The sequence below is a fragment of the Atractosteus spatula genome, chromosome 12 (assembly GCF_055471065.1).
Source record: "Atractosteus spatula isolate fAtrSpa1 chromosome 12, fAtrSpa1.hap1, whole genome shotgun sequence".
Lineage (NCBI taxonomy): Eukaryota > Metazoa > Chordata > Actinopteri > Semionotiformes > Lepisosteidae > Atractosteus > Atractosteus spatula.
In genome coordinates, this window is record NC_142717.1 from 38806837 (window position 1) to 38812836 (window position 6000).

Consider the following 6000-nt stretch of genomic DNA (forward strand, 5'->3'; position numbering starts at 1 on the left):
GCAAATGAGCACTTCAAATAATGTGACTTTACGTCATTTGCATGTATAAGGATTTAAATTATATTTGAGGTATGTGGTTTGAATTCTGTCATTTTATATATGCTTGCGTTTCTGAAGTCTTCTCTGTGCTGTGTATTTCACATTTCCTCCCTGTGCGCCGCGATGTGACTTACACCAAACGTTGCAAACTTTTTAAACCGATAAATCGACAATTTAACGGGACTGTGTTTTGTGACGTTTTGCTTTTAACATATAAAACAATTATCTGTCAAGTATTCAGATCGCCCAGCACAGATAAAACAGTCTTGTAAATGTCAGTAGCCTTCCCCCAAAATTAAGCAATACCGTTCGGAAAATACAGGTTTTACATAGCGTCCGCGACGCTTAATCAATTTGTTCCCTGTTCAATCTATTCTTTACTGTATATTAAATTTAAATTCCTTATTTACTGTCCATGTAGACACCTCCAATGACAATTTCACTAATCCGTTTTATTTTTTAATTTGTTGTGGATGTGTTTAGCATTTGCAGGGCTTTTTTCATGCGCTGTTTCTAAACGAGTGTTTTTTTCCATTTTAACATCACTGTTTCTTTTAAAAGCCTCTTTTAAACTGCAGTGTTCAAAGCTTTTGTTAAACAGCAATTATAATATGTTTCTATCGCTTTCGAATGTGCCATAGTAGAACCGATTACAAGGACAAAAGTGCAGTAGCACAATCATTGACGGTATAATGATATGAAGCTTACCTGAATAGTTAAAATGGTATTGGAGATTTTTAAAAAAAGTCACTTGAATAAAACGAAATGCATCGGTTATATCCGTTGAAGATTCTTAGCCCATAACTTGTTTTATTATAACGTTTGCTTCTATCAGTTACGCCACAAAGGTCCGTTTCAACCTTTTTTTTCTTTTCTTGTGGCATATTTGTTAGTGTATTAACGAAATACTGAATATTTTGCATATCTTTCACAGAACTGAGATGATTGATAGCAGCCTTGCTCCCGGGGAGCAGTACATCAGCGAATTGCTACATGTTCCTAAGTTTTTGAGAATGTTGAAATTTGTATATATATATATTTTTTTGTTGTTAGTGAAGGACCTTGAGCATCTTTAGGAAGTCAGTAGGCGTTTTTTGACCTGTTTGTGCCCTGCGCATCCATCCGGAAGAAGACAATCGGAAGTAATCCGCAGGGATCGCGTGAATCGCTTACCTTGCAAACCAGGAACTGGACTTTTCCTCCCAAAGGTAACTAAGCCACCCCGAAGAGACCGGCGGTGCTGATCATATCATCGTGTCGTTGTGGAATATTTCTAAAACGAGAATTCCCATTTTTCCAAAGGCGTCCGAAACCCCGCAAGGAATTCATTCTGTTGGCAAATGTTGTCATTTCCAAATGACAAAAGGAGTACCTGTTACCTGACAGGCAGAAATCCCAGTACCAACTTAACGACGCCAGCCTTATGTTTATTTAACACCAGTTAGATTATCGACATTTAATGAAGGCTGAAAAAAAAAGGGTTTGATTCCTGAAATCCCGTGTTTGAGCTGTATCCACTTCTCTCGCCAACATGACAAGCAGATAAAAAAGTGTTTTCTTTGCAATAATTCTATTTCTGTGGTTTTGTGACAATTGTTCTTTGCGGTGACTCGTGAGAACGCACCTAGTCAAAAACCATTGTGCCCGGCCCCACGCATACTGTACACCTCCACTCAAACTTACAGGGGTAGTTTCTAATTTATATAGTTTACACGTATGTATTTCATATAGGTTTAAATTAAGACGTTTTTTATTTTTTTAATTACTGCATATTCTGATATGTAAGAGGAATAATGAAATAGCAAGTGAAGCTGCTATATTGTTTGGTCTCGGAGCTGTAAAATAATGTGGCGGAATTTCACGTGTTTTGCCTTAAAAAGGGAAAGGGAAACACTGCTCGCATTAAAATCTTGAAGGTAGCCTCTGAAAAACTTTGTAAATCTTCCGTATTTTTTTTTTACTGCTCGGCATGTTTGAAATAGAGTTTAATCTTTTATAAATAGTTGCTTGGCCTTTAACTGTAAAACATAAGATCTATTTCACACCTGCTTACTAACGCCGAAATTAAAAAAATAAACAACATGCCGGTGTTTCCAGCATTTTCTTAACTCTGCTTTTCCGACCTTTTTGTTAAGTATTTTGAACGTTATATCGACTCTGCTGGCTTTAATTCGCACGGTTTAGAATAACCTTAAATTAAAAAAAAACGAGTTAAATATTTTGAAGTAGGAGAGGGTGACCTCTGTAGGTCAATACGACGACAATATCAGCCTGTTGCAAAAGTAGAATTTTGACTTGACATGATGATAATCTTGTGCTACCAAAAGTGACTACCCAGTGAATAAAAGGCAGCTTAAGTAAAAAATCACTATAATTTTGTCGTCGTCAACAACTGAGAAATTCACGACGTTTGAAAAAAAGTCAATTTAGACCAATGCATTTTTATAGGCCGGTTATATCCCCCTCGTTGTGAGCCCGAACACCAGAAATACACCAATTTCCTTCACGATAATTCTGTGGTTTAATTGGACAGGCTTAAGGGTTGTCCATTGAGTATCACATCATAAAGTCATTGAACTAATTCTAAATTTTTTTTTTGCAATAGCTGTATGAGAATATTGTGCTTTTTACCTTAAAATTTAACATCAGACCACTTAGAATATATTTTATATGGATAATTTCATTAATTGGAAATATGCAGCCATTTAGACATTTACGTAACTATGCTGCGACAAAAGTATAGTTTTATAATTTGACCAGGGAACTTTCCTGGTAAATCAATTTAGAATGTAATGTATATATATAGAGAGAGACGTACTACATAAACCTTACATAGGTCAAAAGAGAAAATACATTTATCGCAAATCGCAACTTTATCTTGTTGTCCTTATTTCAACACACGATATCCTGTGTGAAACACGTTTGGGGTCAGTGATAGCCATAGAGTATTCAGGCTCCAGAAAATAAAACCTTTTTTCAGAGGACAAAACAGTGTACTTCTGTGACAAGATATGAGTCCACCTTCTATTAACTCGTCCAAGTCATTGAACGCATATTATGAAACTTCGCAAACGTTCACACACATGAAGACTTTACCTTTTTAACAGTGTTGTAAGGTATGAATAGGGTATGAATAGCAATACAATTACTTTTTCCACACTCTGATTTAATTCAAAATGGTACTAATGTATTAAGTATTAAGAACTTTTTTTAACCGTGAGAAAACAGCTGTTGCATTTTTTTATTTCTGTACATAAAATACAGAGGGATGCCGTTTATTTTTAAGTTACTTATTTGCTTAGTCTATTGAAATGAAACTGCCGTATAACTGGATGCAATTTATTTATCAGAAATTTACGAAAGTAGAATAATTCAACTATTAAAAGGGAAAGCGGACTCCGTTGATGTGTCTGCCGGCAAATGCATTAGAATTGAAATTGGTCAGGGAAAAGACCGTGAATCTGGTATGGCTAATTCCTGCTCCAAACCTGCTGGGCGTTGCCTTATTCAAGAGGTATAGAAGAACCTCAGAATTTAAATTGGCAGCGACAGTCAGCCAGCATCTGTGAATCGCAAAGATCAAGGCTGTTTAGCGAAGTGAACACGTTTTTTTTTTGTGTGTTCTGGTGTCCGGGAACTGTAAGTAAACCGTGATATTAACAGGTTTTCATTTGTTCGTTCAAACACAAGTAAATAAAAACATATTATTTATTATTTAAGACTCACTTGTTAACGGAGTGCAACTCTTGCACTTTTCGGTACTGCTGCGGTCTAATCGACTTCATGTAAAGCGTTAAAGAGCAAATTCTCATTTGCAGCTGTAGCATAACGGTAGTGTCAGTACAACAATCCTATTTTTTAGGTTACTCAAAACTGTACTCTTGTGTTTTATTGTGCGATTTAACATAGACAGACGCTGTAATTGTTGATAAGTGTAGAAATTCAGTGGAGAAAGGAGTTGTTCACTTTTCTTTTCTTGCACCTGTCAAAACCTTCTATTCGCTTCTGTCGAGTTCGGCAAAAGCTTCTGCGAGATGACTGAAATACCATAAAACGTTTTTTTCTAAGTTGATAATGCAACACAAATAAAAAATAAAATAAGTAAATTTGTATGGTTTTTAAATGTATCCCCAGAGTTCGACACTGCACAAGCGGGGTTTTTTAGGGTAGGTGGGGGAACTGATGTGTTAGCGATCACAGTTTCAGTCCGAGAGTTTTTTACTCCTCTTCAAACAAGTTTGTTTTTACACATTTTCTTCGGTGACGTCAGACGGGCAGCAGGTGTATTTTCGGGGCTATAAAATAACCTAGCTAGACAGAAAACCCCGGCTTTTTCCAGACATCGCCGTCTGGTGAAGTCCTGTCGGATATATGGGTATCTTGACATAAGTATACGCTTTTGGCTTGGGGAAATATTCAAATCTGTTGCATAGAGTTCATCGTTAGCTCCGTGTACACATCAAAAGCTCAGGCGCTTAACCACTCTCGGCCCCCTAGAACCAGGGAGGGCATTTTTCAGTTTTAATACCTTCTGCCCCGAAACCCTTGATGCGCCAATCATCGCCATTATGACTTTTTAGTAGGAGGGGCAGCCAATGGCAAAGTCTCCGTGCAGTGAAGGCGCGCTGTAGTTATGCCAGCAACGTGAACCCCCATGATGCAAATCGTGGCGCTTCGTACACTAAAAGATCGGCTGGAACTATTTTTATACTTCGTTTCTTCTCCCTGTTTTAAAAGGGTGTTAGAAGTAAAGCCGAACGCAGGTTCCTCCGCCCGAGGTATGCGAGTAAGGGTGTTGTGCGATTTACCGGTACCGATCAGTTCATTGTCATCTACCAAGAAATAAGTTCAATTAAGAAATTAAGATCGGAGGTGTGTGTAATTTCCGATTTCCACGACTGGAGTTGCCCATGACTGGCATGCATGATGTACGAAATCCTATAGTATTTAGAACAGAGAAACATGTTATCGTGTTCTTAATGTAGGTCCTTAACGTGTCCTTCAGTTCTATGACCTTATATGTGCCTCACAAACACTAACTCAAAAAAAGGCTCAACAGTGTAAGAAATAAATCCATTCACAATTATTTTACTGTAGTCGGTATAGAAATTACTGTCCACTAAGCCAAATATACACAAATAAAAGAAGAAAAAAAAACATCATGCAGTTAAGTCTGAGCCAGTGAAAACAAATGCAATACATAGTATCTGCATGAGGGCTCAGCAGCCTTTGTTTAACCACTTACGCTACAGTAGTATTTCCATCATACCAGTTGGGCTGAGACAGGAAATTCACTGACAAAACAGCATCTTGCTGTCGTTTCTGGAGGATGTTATTCTCTAATTCAATAACGTCAAATTGCCAGTTCACTGTCGATTTCCAGATTCACTCACAGTGAAATGTGTTAAGCTCATGCGTTCATTTCAAGACAGATTTAGAAATCTGCCTTCCAGAAAAACCTCCAGTTTCTTGTGGGAACCGAATTTTCAGTTTAACCTTAGCCTTGGCATGGGTTGTAAAAGAAATGGAATACTTGGGGAAATACTGGTGCAGATCCAAGAACAGAACAGTCCGTATGGTGGTGTAGCAGCCATGGACTGGATACCGGGCTACAGTCTGGAAGCTGCACATGCTTGCTTAATGTTTAGTTGTTAATTTGAACACTTCAGTGAAATTACGAGGTGAGTCAATTTCCATTCATTTCCTTATGCCATCCACAGACTGTACGTGCTGGGATGATTCAAAAATCAGAAAATCAATCAGTGGAGGGAAAATTGGATCAGGCTCCTCCTCGAATAAAGGGAGAAAAATCTCTGTTTGGCTGGGTCCTCCACATAGGGATTTGGGGAAGTGTTTCCTCATGCCTTGATATCATTTTCACTGTGGATTGCATCAGCTTCCAGCGACATGAAGTGCTGAACACGCCTGTTCTCATTTCACCCCTTCAGGAAGTTCAGGGGC